This window comes from Lepisosteus platostomus, chromosome 1, assembly GCF_059453375.1.
Source record: "Lepisosteus platostomus isolate fLepPlt1 chromosome 1, fLepPlt1.hap1, whole genome shotgun sequence".
Classification (NCBI taxonomy): Eukaryota; Metazoa; Chordata; class Actinopteri; order Semionotiformes; family Lepisosteidae; genus Lepisosteus; species Lepisosteus platostomus.
Window position 1 is genome coordinate 72,681,245 of NC_142611.1, and position 15,226 is coordinate 72,696,470.

Below are 15,226 nucleotides of genomic sequence, written 5' to 3' on the forward strand. Positions count from 1 at the left end.
CTTTGTGGTGAAATTGTAGATTTAAAAGATTTATGCAGTAGACATGCTTTTGTCTTTATAAGTATGCAAGGGTTGTGTGGTCAATGTATAGCCCATGCAAAATGCAGCAATTGATCATTCAAAAGTCCATTATGTTTGTAAGTTTGCTTTTTATCACTGTGAGGTCTGTCTGGACACTATTTCTTCCATCCACCTCCAGCGTACTCACTGCAGTTGAGATCAACTGCTTCACAGGGTTCACATTCATATTTTAGAATGTGCTTTCAAAAGTTACAAAATGTGTATTTGACCTGTCATATGATGATGTAAACCGGCTTTACAAAGGTGACAACTGATTTCTTGTCTATAGACAAAATGTACATTTGTTCAGAAAGTAGAATTCTGAGAAAATTAGGGAACAGGAAACGTGCAACATGATTTTGATCTAAAGACATCAACACAATGTATGAATTGGCTGTTTTTAACTGCAAAGTGATTAATGCAGCATTACCTGGGTAAGAAAATAGTTTTCCTTTGGAGATTTTTCAAACATTATACAATTACTCTTTTCAAGAGTAAGTGTTTTTGTCTGCTTTCCATCTGCTTTCAGCTATTTCTTTCAGTCTTTCTATGGGTGGTATGAAGGATTTGTGACTTTCAAATACAGTATGAGGACTCTTATTAACTGGAGTTCTAGTGTACTATGTTTCTTGTTTTAAAAACACATACAAACTTTTTTTCTCTTCTTAGGCTTTGAAACCTGTTTATATAAAATACAATTGTTTTTATATTGATTTGTTGTCTGATTGTTGGTGTTTGCAGTGCTCAATGTGGTTATTGGCCAGTAACCTTTCTAAATGTTGCAACATGTTAGAGATGGTGTTATTTTTTACGTTGACTATTGAATGTGTGCACCCCAGAAACATCAGGCTCATAAAGGGGCGGAGTGGTGGTACCGTGACTAAGGATCTGTCCCTGTGACTGGAAGGTTGCTGGTTCAAATCCCGCAGCCGGCGCAGGAATCCTACTCCATTGGGCCCCTGAGCAAGGCCCTTAACCCCAGCTGCTCCAGGGGCGCCGTATAAATAGCTGACCCTGCGCTCTGACCCCCAAACTTCTCTCTCCCCATCTGTGTGCCTGTGTGTCTCAGGGATAGCAAGCTGGGGTACGCGAACAGACAAATTCCTAATGCAAGAAATTGTATATGGCTAATAAAGTGATCTTATCTAAAGTATAGTATCTTATCTGACTGGCAGATAAGTGAACAGCAACAGCATGTTGTTAAGATATCTCCACTTGTACCTAAATACCACTTGTATAGCAGGTAATAACTGCAGAATTAAAAGCTGAGTGGACAATTCCAGACCTTCCAATTCCAGACAATGAGACCTTAATGACTCATTGTAATACATGTGACATTTAGAACAGTGAATTGCAAAATTTAAACACAGCTGGGCAGGATTCAAGGAACATGTGGTGGTTTCTTTGTAGTGATCATTTCAGATAGTTGCTCAGGAGACGCTGCACGGAACCCTGCAAGGTGAGATGCACAAAGCATCTACACTCCTAAATTACAACAATTACCCTCTGTGGAACCACAATACAGGCTGACTCCAGATGGTATCAATTTTATGTTAGAAAAATCAGGAAAAAGACTATCATTGGGCCTTAAAATCAAAGTATTTTTCTTAACTGGATTTGAGAGATGATGAATTGTGGAAAGGGGGGTTCGGGGTTGATTCTTCTCTTTTTCAGTGGGCTCCTCAAACAACGCTGGCGTTGTGACAGTGCATATGCGATAATAACTGTATGCAAACAAATGGACAGACAGGTCAGTGTCCCTCCGTCGGCAGTCAATTTTACTCTCGTCTGTTTTCAGAGAAAAGATGTACCAAGCGGAGTGAAATATAAATAGTACTCCTCTAGTTATCTCTGGAATTAAATAAACAGGTGCAAGGCAGGATATACTCTGGATGGGACACAAATCCATCACAGGACACACTCACACCCACAGCCACACCCGGGCCAGTTTTTCCTAGAAGCTAATTAAACTACTGTACCAGTACTGTATGTCTTTGCACTGTAGGAGAAAACTCGAGCGCCTAAATGAAATCCACCTGAACCCAGGGAGAACATACTGTACAAACTCCACATAGATACAGTATCACATCAGGTCCTAAATTGAACCCATGGCATATTACATTACCCAAAGCCATGCCCTTGCAGGTATTGTTGGTTGTGTTACTGACAGTACCTACAAGAGAAGAGGTGTCCCCTCCTGGTCCTGGCAGTTCGTTACTGTACTCTGTTAACAGACGTTTATTCTACCTTGGTTCTTAATAACTTAAATTAGCTCATATGGTAATTGGCTTTTGCCAATTCCTAAGGTGCTGATGTTTTAGTGAGACCTAAACATCTTGCAGATACTGTACTTCAGCCCTGAAAGAGCAGGATTAGAGATGGTTTACAAGGGTGATAACAAACGGTCTTTACTTCCTTTCCCCTCTTATAAATCTAGGATGTTTGCAAGAGAGATTTTTCCTTAATCAGGAACATCTGCTTGTGAGTCAACCTGAAAGTATCTGGTTCTGGGAAACTACGTCACTTATGTGGGTTTTATGATATTTTCTGTTAGAAAGCATTTCCATTTTAGTGAATTATTTTTGTACTCTTATATGAAAAAGGGATATAAAGACCTACTAGAAAGAATGAATAATGTTGCCATACCACAGTGAAAAGACAATCACAAAGATCAGCCATAAACTAATATATTTTAATATCCTGAGCAAAGCTGAAATGAATAGTTAGGTGTGTATATTATTACTTCTAAAACTATATTAGTGGTTTATAAATCCACTAATTTCTGTCATTAAACAAACTGAATTAGATTTTGATTCATTATAGACCATAGTTTCACAGCAGACTAGAGTCTGGTCTTTGGGGTTGACGCTGTAGTTTTATCATAGGTTCACAACAACTGTTCCAAGCTAAAATAATAAAGATAACCATTTGTGTACTGAATGTTCAGTGAGGTAGAAGATCCTGAGTCATCAAAATGCCCAAAGTAATTTGGATTTAATAAGCTAAAGAGAAACACGGTACATTTAAAAGTTCCACAGTCCATCTTTTTGCTGACAACCATTTTATTTAAAATCCTCCGGTGACATCACACTTGAAAGAAAGGGGAAAAATAATATAACACTCAAACCACAGGCTTTCAGGATTGGATTATTGGTTAGAAACCTATGTGTGTGTTTATACTGCATTACATTTCCATGCAGACATTTATTTTAGCTGTGTAGTATGGTGGTATAGCCTTTATTTCCTTCTGGACTGTTTTAAGTTAACTATCTGGCTTTTGTAAATGGAGAAGGTATTTTTTTTAAAAGAGTATGGTTTTGGATGTGAGTTTCTTTATTGTTTTTTTTTCTTCATTTTAAGGATGTAGGTTATTAGGAGAAAACGTTTTAACACAGAAGTCAGAGCATGGTATGAAACCAGAATACAGAATGTTAGTAATTAGGTTAGGTACAGTATAATGGTAATTGGGCAGCATAGTGGTGGGTTTAATTCCTGGAGTATCCAAAGAGATACTGGTAGGTTAAATAGCTTCTGTTAAATTGGCCCTGGTGTGAGTGTGGGTGTTTTTGTGCCTGTGTGTGCCCTGCGATGGACTGGCTTCCCGTTCAGGGTATACCCTGCCTTGCCCCCATTGCTTGCTGGGATAACCTCTGGCTCCTCCTTGACCCCGTGGATAAAGAGTTTAGAAAACCATGATTCGGAAGGGTGGATGTTGGTAATTACTACAGGACGCGAACAGCTGTGAATCTTCACGCTGCTGCTCAAGTACTGTTCTTGTTCTTGTGCAATCTGTAACCTCATGCTCAACTTTGGGCTTCCCAAGTTTTCTTCTGGATTGTGAGCAGTTCTGAGTTTTACTGCAAAACACTTCCTTACGTGCCTCCACGCTGGTTACTGGGGACAGAGGAGGGTAAAGTTACTAAAAAAAAAAAGTTTGAAATGTAAAGTTACCATTTAATCGAAAAGAGGTCTGGTTGTCATGGTGATAGACGTATCCTTGGAACTCCAAGCCAAGATTATTTCTCCTTGGCAGACTGACCCCCCCCCACCCCCCCTCCCCTCACAGGGCACCAGGGAGACCTCTCACACACTTTGCTCTAGGACTTCACAGCAGTCTTCTGCTTCCAGTGATACTGTCGTATCTACCATGTTGGCCATTGTTATAAAAAAAAGGTTAAACAAGACAGTATTTTAATTACGGAATACTTTTTTCAAGATAAAAGTGAAAATGGGTTGGTTTGAATTCTGTTGCATTGGCGCAATATATTTGAGTTAAATGAGGAAAAACAGATTTATTCAAATTACCTTTCCCAAGGTTTGAATGCCAGGTCAGGCATCCCGTGGGCTGAACACAATATATCAGAAGGTTCATTACTTTGTGATTTGCACTGTAGACAGCGGTGTATTTCAATTGTTTAACTGCCCTTGGAAAAAGAAGTGTTTCTCCATTTTGTGTAAACAGAGCCAAGTTTGTGTAGGGGAACTTTGTCTCCAATACCCTCCTTGGACTGACTACACAATCGTTGCCATGGTGCTGCCTGAGCTGTTTTCATAGCTTGCTATTAAGAGGTGGCAGGATGGAGAGCATTTGGACAAAAGACTGCCTTTTCCATAAATCTCAGGAAGTAGTAAATGACAAATATATTAGCTTGTTGAGCAATAGGAGAGATACTGGTAAAAAAAAATAAAGATGATCTAACCACTTGGAAATGCAAATTAGATGAATACTGCAATTTAAAAGACTCTAACCCTATTTTAGATCAGTTTCCGCTGGAATGCCTTATGCTTATGGATTAACTTCATATTACTTTGTCAGACTAAAACAAAAGATGTTCAAAAAGACAAAACAGGGAGGCTTCGTTTGTGAATATACTGTAGTCTTCCCTCAGTTTATGTAAGGTTGTTCAGAGTCACATTACGAGTGACCTAAGAGGTATCAGTAATGGTTTCTGACCATTAGTTAGAAATGATCAAACCTCCAGGGTTATAACTAATGAAGGCACAAATATAGCCAAATTCCATTCATTGATGATCTAAGACTGAAACAGGACAAGACTCACAAAGACAAAGTGCTTTAAGGATCAACAAATGAATAATCCATTCAACCTTGTGCTCTAAAATCCCCAGAATCATGCACTCACTTTCAGCCTGGGCTCTGGCTGTAAGGTTGCTTTTTATTAGAAAGCTTTTAAAGTAGCTTAAATAGTCTCACAAATGAAACTGGATTTAGTGTACTTTTGAAGCAGTGCTTTGCCTTCTGGCTTTGTAATGTGCTCAAATCTTGATTGATGAGGCATTGGGAAGCCCAGGGAAATTACATACTACAATCCTCTAAAAAAGCAGAAACCATCCAGTTCACTTTATCATTATTATTCTGAGTCTTGTCACTCCTTTTCTGGGGACTATAAATGTCACTTTTCTTAAGCGAACACGCAGCCCCTGGATTGTAAGTGTTTCGTCTGTTTTAAAGTTAAATTAATATCCAGTAAGACTCACTCCTATGCTAATAATAATAATAATAATAATAATAATAATAATAATAATAATTTTCTACTTCAAAGGCGGTAATATTTTCAGCAAATGGGTGGAACAACGGCAAGCCGATGTTCTGTAAATAGATTGATTTAGCATCCCTTAAAGAGCAGGAATCTAAAGTTATATAGTATTGAGTCAGTTATCAAAAAGCCCCATTTTCTTAATTTGTTTTTGTTTTGCATTGTTTGTATTTTTCATTAAAAATAATGAGGAAATCCCAGGTAAACTAGTCATTTGGCATGACCCTCGCAAAGGTAACCCGAAGGTGTAGATTCCTCTGATGTTTGGAATGCAACAGAAAAGCAGAATAATGAAAATCCCCGGTCAGCCTTAATAGAAATTTAAAATTGTCACAGACTGATGAGATAGTAACCAACCCAGCAGTCTTAAGGAAGAACTCATGAATTAAGACTATAACGAGGCAGTGATCTGCAATAAGATTAAGTGTTGTGGCAGAGGTGTGCCACCGAAATTAAAATCACACTTTTTTTAAAATTACCCTACTCGCTTGATTCCGTTGCAAACGTAAAAACGATGAAGACCATTCCAGGAACACCTTTTCGATCAGACAGATGAAATTAATTATATGTATATATCATTCATGAATATACTAGGATGTCATTTTAGTTTGTGAGGTTATACTGCCTGTATTGCTGTGCCGATATATCGTTTGTCTTGAAAAATCCTTCATCATGCGGTTTTTTCTTCTTTAGCCTTTCTGTTATGAGATATGGTGCTCCGTGTGTCGATGAGACTGCAGTTTCGCTAACTTTGTATTAAGCGCTCTACGAACTTGTGCCAGATGTATTACCGTTCAGGTCTGGGTTACCTTCTTGGAGCAGCATGAAGTGAACAAAACAAACCTGAAAACTTTGTGGACCTTCTGCAGTTAAAAACGAATGAAGTAGGTGTTTGTTCTGGGGCTAGTGCTACTGTGCTACATACTGTATACACAGACCATTTTAGAGTTTAATAGCTTTCTTAACGTCCTACACCCTAAATATCAAATAAAAATATTGTCACAGATAATTAAAGATAATAATGGGATAGAGTGGTTTAAAAATGTGTATGATTCAGTTGCATGAGGACTCCTGGCCACAAAAACCCTACACAGCTATCACAGCGGCAATCTGCTTTGTACGTTTCCCAGCGCTTCCCGAGGGGATTTAAAACTGCTGCAGGTGGCAATACGGAGCTCGGTTTCTGAATAATACAGGAGGTCTCTGACGCAGACGACGTTTATTGGCTGCGAGACGGAGAAATGGTTGAGTATTCCGTGCAGTTTGTGAAATTAACAAATCAGACGATGTCAACACTCGTGCTCTGTGTTTGTGGAAGTGGAGCTCTTGGGTCAGTAGTTTTTGTATAAAAAGAACCACGCAGGAGATCCGAGTGGTATTGAAATCAAGGTAGGCGAGCCCTCTTCACTGTGGCAAAACATTATTGATAAAGTAGTTTAAACGCTGTGATTTCTCTTGAGTTCGAAGCTTTTACCTAGGAAATGCAACAACAATTCTTGTGAAAGCAATTACTTTTTTTTTGTTTAGAGGCGAGGGAAATAAGGGTCTTGAGATTTCTCCTTAAAATTACGGTTTCAGTAAATGATGCTCATGCAGTTCACATATCAGGAAAACAACGATATAACAAATTCAATTCGCTTTGGGATTACTCTTTGTAAAATGAATTCGCCTTTAATGCATTAAACAGGTGTTGACTTCGGGCTAATTATAACAGATGGTACAGTATATACTCAGTATTTGTCACGGGAGGAGCTTTTCACCGATGAGAGAGTGCTTTTTTCCCCCATGTGCATATTGTTTTCTGGCACTGAGGTCGGTAGCGCTATTTGAATGCTAAAATAGCGTGGCTTCACGATATATCCTGGTAGTTTGATTTAGTAAAGTTTAGAACATTGAACACGTTTTTCGATATGAACATGCGAACATGCACAAGTTGTTTTTCCCCTCCTGCGGTACATTTAGCTGTAGTTAGCGGAAAGGTGGAGTTGTTTCGCCTTGTTTGATTAAAAAAAAAAACACGTTGTCACGCTACGTGTGAATGCACCAGTCGTGTACTTTTGTATGCAGTCAGTGTACATCTTGTCAGTACAGTGTTTGGGTTTGCTGGAGCGCTGTGCCTGTTTAATTTTTGGTGGCTTCGCAGCTTTGAGCACAGTTATGAATCCTCAATTCTCTTTGATTCATCTAATTGTTTTCAAATGTTTTCCAGTTTTTACGAATGGAATTTGTAATTCCTATCATCCCTGTACCAAATTCCGATTTCAAGAAGTACCCACATTGAGTTATGCTGCCTGCATTGTAACCAATTGAACCTGTGGAAAAAATACACTTGTATTGCGGGAGTATTTGATACATATAATTGTATATAATTTCCACCGGTCTGTTCCGGATAGATTCATCACATTTTTAGAGTATTGAGTGAGAAATAAGTTGATGGAAGGGTATTGTCTGTGCTGAAGTTGGTGGGAAAACAGAACTTTGACTTTTGATATTTCTGAAACTGAATGCAAGAGTCTAAACCAAGCAAGCAGATTAGTTAAAGACACCCTTTGGCATGGATGATTCAGAGCTCAGCTGGAACACAAACGTGAAGACCCAGCAGTCTACCAGAAACAGGATTCAGATCCACCCAGTCACAGTCTTTTGAACCACTGAAATATCAATCCTAAATTTTCACATTTCCCTATTAAATAATTATCAAAGTAAAGTGATCATTTGTTTCGAGAGGACAGTGTTGATTCTGAAGGTGGTGCCCTATCTCACACTGTGCAGGGCAAGATGAGAGCACTGGTTCATTCCCAGCTGCTTATCTGGACTACAGTGGTGCAATCCCTGTGACAGTTTCCCAGACTGCATTCTTCTATTTAATCCTGTTTATCCAAATAGGAAAAGGTGTATTATGAATGAGCTGTCGGTTTCCTTTTCCTTGCAACCTTTCAGAAGGGATAATATACCCCACAAAATCTAAAAGCTGTTCTGCTAATACTATACAGTATGTGTATTTTCCAGAGTTAACGTGTATATTTTGTGAACCTGCCTGTTTATGTGGATATAGTATTTTGTTTTTCATAAATCAGTTAAAATTATTCTGTTACAAAAAGCAAGTGGTTGAATCTGTATTAAGTTTTACATTATATTGTATGAAATCGAATGATGTGCTTTATATGCAGAGAGGCAGCAAAAATAATAATTAATTAATAATAATTGCTTACACTTATATAGCGCTTTTCTGGACACTCCACTCAAAGCGCTTTACAGGTAATGGGGACTCCCCTCCACCACCACCAATGTGCAGCATCCACCTGGATGATGCGACGGCAGCCATAGTGCGCCAGAACGCTCACCACACATCAGATATCAGTGGGGAGGAGAGCAGAGTAATGTAGCCAATTCATAGAGGGGGATTATTAGGAGGCCATGATTAGTAAGGGCCAATTGGAAATTTTGGCCAGGACACCGGGGTTACACCCCTACTCTTTTCGAGAAGCGCCCTGGGATTTTTAATGACCACAGAGAGTCAGGACCTCGGTTTTACGTCTCATCCGAAGGACGGCGCCTGTTTACAGTATAGTGTCCCCGTCACTATACTGGGGCATTAGGACCCACATGGACCGCAGGGTGAGCGCCCCCCGCTGGCCCCACTAACACCTCTTCCAGCAGCAACTTTAGTTTTTCCCAGGAGGTCTCCCATCCAGGTACTGACCAGGCTCACACCTGCTTAGCTTCAGTGGATTGCCAGTTGTGAGTTGCAGGGTGATATGGCTGCTGGCCAAAATGCAATGAGTTAACATGGGAACCAATATCTTCTGTATTTTTAATGCCTGTTAGAAAAGTAAGAAGTTCCACTTTAAAAGAGAAGGTGCTTTTAAGAAACAGGACAGTGCTGGAGAAGCCCCTAGTTAATCTGTATTGGTTTAATCACTCATTCCTTTGTTGTTTCTTTTCTTTGTTAAACTTTTTATTCTGTGCGATACCATGTCAGTATTACATCTATGAATTCTGTTTTAATTTACTCCAAACAATAGCTTTAGGCTGTTGAATGGTATTGGTGTCTTTTTATTTTCCTTGGCGTTAAGGACAAGCTTGATTCAGTGTGTTTTTAAAATGTTGCAAGGCTGTAATTGATTGAAAATTGCTGTGGTTGCAAGGTGGAAAAACTCCACAATTCCACTGTTTTCCCTGCCAAGCCATTAGGATTGAGGGACATTGATGTTGTCTGTTTTCATACTGGAAGATACTTGTGCCTGGTGGGCATAACAAACTATGTAATCTCTTGCTAAAGGAATCCAACTGATCATCTTTTTTTCTGTATTCCTGTAGATAGTCAGTCTAAAGACAACACAAGCTGTTTTGTCTTGATTTCCGAGTGTAAAATCAGAGGGTGAGGGGTAGAGCTAGTTACGTCATTTGAGAAAATACTATTCCCATCAGTCTAGAACAGCACTCCCCTTTTCTGTAAAACACAGATTTTTTATGCATTTTTTTTTGTTCAGTAAACATGGTAGATTGTTGATCCATGGGACCATTACAGTGAAGAGCTCATTGAATCCCTTCCTCCCGATCAACATCTCTTTTTATAAATATGATAAAACCAGCCAGTCTTTCACATTAAGAGCATACTGTATTTACGTCCCATTTCTATTTTGATAAATTAAGGTTGGAATATTGAGGTTAGATTAAGGGTTAGGTTAAGTTTGGGGTAGTATTGGGGTTAAATTTAGGTTTAGGTGGTGTTACAGTCAGAATTATGTTGGTTTAGTTAAGAGTTAGGAGTAGGTTAAGAGTAAAGTTTGGTCTAGAGTTAAGGTTAACAGTTAGGCAGGCTAGGGTATTGACTGTTGAAGTTATTGCAAAACATTAGAGATTGTTTTTGTGCTTTTTACCCTGAGGCAGCCAATCTAAAAATCTCCCCTTAAGTAAATTGGACAATTATTAAGGTCAAGGTCTCAACATTTAAAATCAGATAATAGTAGCTGATAGATATTAAAATGCAACTTAATATAGTCTAGTCTAGTTAAGATAAGATCACTTTATTGACCCTATACAATTTCTTGTATTAGGGAATTTGTCTTTTCACATACCCCAACTTGCTCTCCATGAGACACGCAGACAGGGAGAGAAGCTATGGGTCAGAGTGCAGGGTCAGCCATTGTACAGCACCCCTGGAGCAGTTGGAGTTAAGGGCCTTGCTCAGGGGCCCAACGCTGTGGGATTCCTCTGCCAGCCGCGGGATATGAACCAGGAACCTTCCAGCGTCAGGCTCAGATCCTGCAGGGGATTTAACTGTAAATTCATACCTTCCTCTGACCAATTATTGCTTTCTCTGTATATATCTATATCAGGTTGATTTTTGCTGTGATTGTTTGATGATTTGGTGTAAACGTGTGATAATGAAATGATATCCCTCCTGTATTATTGTAGGGACATTCCACGCTGCTGCAGAAGTGCAAGTTTCCCTACATTTTTGTAATCGCTGTCTTTGGAAATCTTACTATCAAGGATAACTAAATAATTCATGACTTGCAAAATTGATCCAATTAGCTCATTATTTCAAAATCTTATATTTTCATGCGTTTGTTTGCATGTGCTTAAATTTTAGATGTATAACTGCATTCTTCTGGCTAATCTAACAGTGAGGGAATATTTAGAGCCATTCTCATGTTAGTTTCATACCGTGTTGTCTGCTGAAGGAAAGCAGGTGTTTCTTTCAGTTTGTCACCTTCCCTTTACAGTCCTAAAATAACTCCCAGAACTGTAGTTTAATTTCCATGGATCTTATTCAAATCAGTGTATTTTTGTGAGGGATTGGGCAGTTCGGGCTTAACTGGGGCTTTGTCTAAAGCTGTAATTGTTCAGCTCTCTGAACTTTATGCTGCATTCTTATACAAATACCCATTTCTGAATACCATCTCTGAATGCTCACAGCAGTGATTCCTTCCTGGGTGCTTGCCGGTTCTTTGAAAAATGCTTATTTTTCCAGCAGGTGGCATTTGGGAGCTAATGATATTTCCCATTTGCTAAGAACATGAGAGATTACAAATGAGAGGAGGCCATCTAGCCTGTTTGGAAGGTAGTAGTTAATTAATCCAAGCATTTCATCCGGTTGTTTCCTGTAAGATGCCAGGGTATTGGATTCAGCAACACGGCTGGGCAGCTTGTTCCAACTCCCACAACCCTTAGGGCAGGGGTTCACAATCTGGTCCTGGAGTCCCAGACACCTGCTGGTTTTTGTACCAGACAAGCTCTCGGTTACATAACCAAAGTATTAATTGACATAATAATAGAATTAATAGGAACTGTTTGTTTTTAGCTCTTAAATTGGTTTGACATTACTTTTTAATGATTACAATTGTGATTTCATTTTACTTACGAAATGCCAGTATTCCAACCAGGCCACTCATTAGTTCAGTTAAGGCTTTGATTAGATGCTTCAGATGGACAGGATTGAAAACCCGTATATGTGTATGTGTGGGAGCTTCCTCGGGTTATGGAAGTGCCTTCTGTTTTTGAATGCACTTCCACGTATGTTCCATGTGTTTGCAGGTTACACTGTTTATCCTAATGAAATTAATTACGTTGACTTTGTCAATGTTTTTGAGGACTTGTACATGAATCGGTTCTCCCATAGTCTTCTCAGTTCAAGATTAAAATGGTTTCCTTTTTGTAGCCTATCCGTGTCAATGACAGACATTGCTTACGCCCGTGAATGTATCTTGTTTCTCTTCCTTGACATGTTTCCAGTGCTGCAATATTTTTTCCATTACATGGTGACCAGACTTATAGACAGCATTCAAGATAAGGCCTAAGTAGTGATTTTTTTATGTAACATTCTTTGATTGAAATTCTGTGCTTTTAACTGTATGGTCTAGAATTTTGTTTGCCTTTGTAGTTGCTTCCCCACATTGATGATGTAAGTGAAGTGTTAACACTTACGTCTTTTTCTCAAGTCTCTTCCAGCTCTGCGTTTCCCGTTTCGTTTTATTATAATAATAATAATAATAATAATAATAAAACTTTATTTTATATAGCGCCTTTAAAGGTGGCTTCTCAAACTACTTTTGTAGTTAATGTTTCTGCTGCATGATTTATGAGAAGTGTATTCTTCTCTAATTAGGTCCTCCCTGGGTGTCTGTGTGCACTGACCTGTGAGAATAACCATCTCAAGGCCTACTTGTTTTTGTTTTCGTGTTGCCTTTGTGCTTTATTTGGTTGTGGTACCTCTGTGTGTACTTGCTTCTTTGTCCATTCCCTTTGCTGAGAGCTGAAAACACTGCCTCCTTCATGTACACAGGCTTTGGTCAGTTCAGACAGAGTCTACTTTCTGAAATAAGGGCTCAAGATAGGAAAGAGTGAACTTTGACCAAACCTGATGGTCGTTCACTAGATTTGTTACAGGCACTGTGGAACGTGGGGGAACAAAGATTTGAAGATTGTGCGCCCCTCTCATCAGCTATTTCTCGGTATGTTATCTTCAACTACGTAACAGTGCTCTTGCACTCTTTTTGCTCTGTGTTCAGTAGCTCATTCAAACAGCTGCAGTAGCTGAAGCGCGTCGGCCATTTCCACTCTAACCACTACTGAGATCAGATATACTGTACTGCATCATAATGTAATAATAATGTAATAATAATAATGTACTGCATCAGACGACTTCTTTGTTATGCCTGGGTGAAACATCACAACGTCAGCTGTCTTATTTTAAGGGGGTGGTCAGACATGTAACAGACTGTGTTCCATCTTGCACACGCTTGAGTGGTGCCCTCTCTGTATATAGCATGTAGGTTTGTTTTATGCTCAGTTTGTTGCCTTTTAAGAAGAGGCACTGCCATGTTTGTAGGGTTGTCACACAGAAGGAGCTATAAATCTACAGCAGTGGGACCTCGCTGTAATTTTCTTGTCACTTTTGACTTTTGTCCAGTTTTCAGTGGAGTAATGGCAAATGAACAGCCTCTCTTTTGCCTGGCTGTTATTGTTAATTGTAGTGTAGTTAATTGTGAATGTCTTTTGATGTGGCACTTTGTACCTTACCAGGCTCCCAGTGTGATCCGGTCTAGTCAGACGTGTTATAACTTTTACAATGAACTTCTTTTCTCTCAGTTCCTGCCTAAGATTTGAATACACAGCCTTCCAGTTAGTGGTCGGGCATCCTGACCATTGCTTCACACTGAGGAGCATATCATTCATCAGATAAGATCCGGTATTAGGCAGACCCTTACTGTATTAACCATTCCAGATTTTTGTTTCGTTACGTGGGAAATTAGTTTATTTAAAATGTACATCCTGCAGTTACACTTCTTGTTCAAGTTGTAAAATAATGTTGGGAATTTCAGCCTTTTTAAATTGAAGTAATGCATAAATCCTGTGATTTATAATAATAATAATATAATAATAATAAACTTTATTTTATAATAGCGCCTTTAAAGGTGGCTTCTCAAAGCGCTTTACAGGATGACAACAAACAATAAAAAGAAGAATACGCAAGATAAAATACAGTTACAATATATAGAGGAGACCGTGGATGGTGGTACTAAGAAAAGCAGAGGGGTGAAGAATGGAACCAGTTAAGTAAAGGACCGATTTAAATGTGTTAGTCTTATTATTTGCATTTTCTGGTTCATTTCCTGTGTGTTTCTGCTTGATCCTCTGTTTGTTGCTTCTGCCTAATTAATTACTGTGCAAACTATTCGCTCCACAGAAAAGCTTCATCCTCTAGCTGTGCAATCGCTAACGGGCATGCAACGACAGGGATATAAAAAAAATCCACAAAGGCAAATTCTTGGTTAGATGTATTTAGGATTTGAGTTTAGGTTTTCTTTCTCGATGATGTAAATGCATGGGTTTGAAGCTTTATCCCATTACTTCTGCTCTCTTGCTTTGAAATATCACTAATAATTACACCAGTGGTGGCTGATTTGGATCTACAAGCACGTAGCTTCTCATTGTGGAAGAAGGGATGTACAGTATGGCCGCTAAGCATTTACTCCGTCTTCGCCTGGCCTGTCTGTGTTTTGCTAATTTTTCTTGTATTCTGATTCAGTCCCTTGAAGTGCAGAGCAGCTCTCTGCCATCAAGTGTTATTTGCCTGTTAGTCAGAGCTGCTGCTGTTATTGCTGCTATTCATGCTGTTTAAGCTTACAGAAAGACCACGGCATCTGCCCAAAACGCACCAGAAATGGCTTATATTTGCGGGAATCTGGAACAAGCTACCCAGCCATGTTATGGGAAACAAGGCCAGGGTATCATCTTCAACAAGTGGCTGGATGAGATGCTCAGATCAATTAGTAAAGGTGAAAAAAGATCTGACATGATTTTCTTGATTTCAGCCTTTAAATCAACAAAAGCTGAAATTTCAGTAAGGATGTGTAGATGTTGGATATCCACTGTTAAGAAGCTGGGTGTTTTATTAGTGTGATCTGAATGCTGCTCAAGCCCTTCTATGCTGTACTGTAGTCAGTGGCCCACTCAGGATTTGGATCCACATCTGTCCTGTTAAAACCTATTTGAATTACTAGCTTAATCTTCCTTTTGCAATCATAACATTGAATTGGGTGTAAGATGAAAATTTCTTCTGGTCCGTTGTTCTCATCCAGTATAAATGAAAGAGGCTGATG

The 15,226-nt window shown here is 39.1% G+C and overlaps 1 protein-coding gene across 14 annotated transcripts in view; it reads left to right on the top strand.

The window, feature by feature from the left end:
* Nucleotides 1-6,836: 6,836 nt before the first annotated feature.
* The window catches only part of prom1a (prominin 1a), a 102,746-nt gene continuing 94,356 nt past the window's right edge, over nt 6,837-15,226 (top strand). For 3 of the 14 annotated variants that reach the window (XM_088636912.1, XM_088636922.1, XM_088636941.1), the window contains exon 1: nt 6,837-7,004. The gene's annotated coding sequence lies outside the window, so the exon portion shown is untranslated. The remainder of the gene's footprint in view (nt 7,005-15,226) is intronic. The other 11 variants (XM_088637001.1, XM_088636932.1, XM_088637009.1 and 8 more) reach the window with 7 other exon arrangements.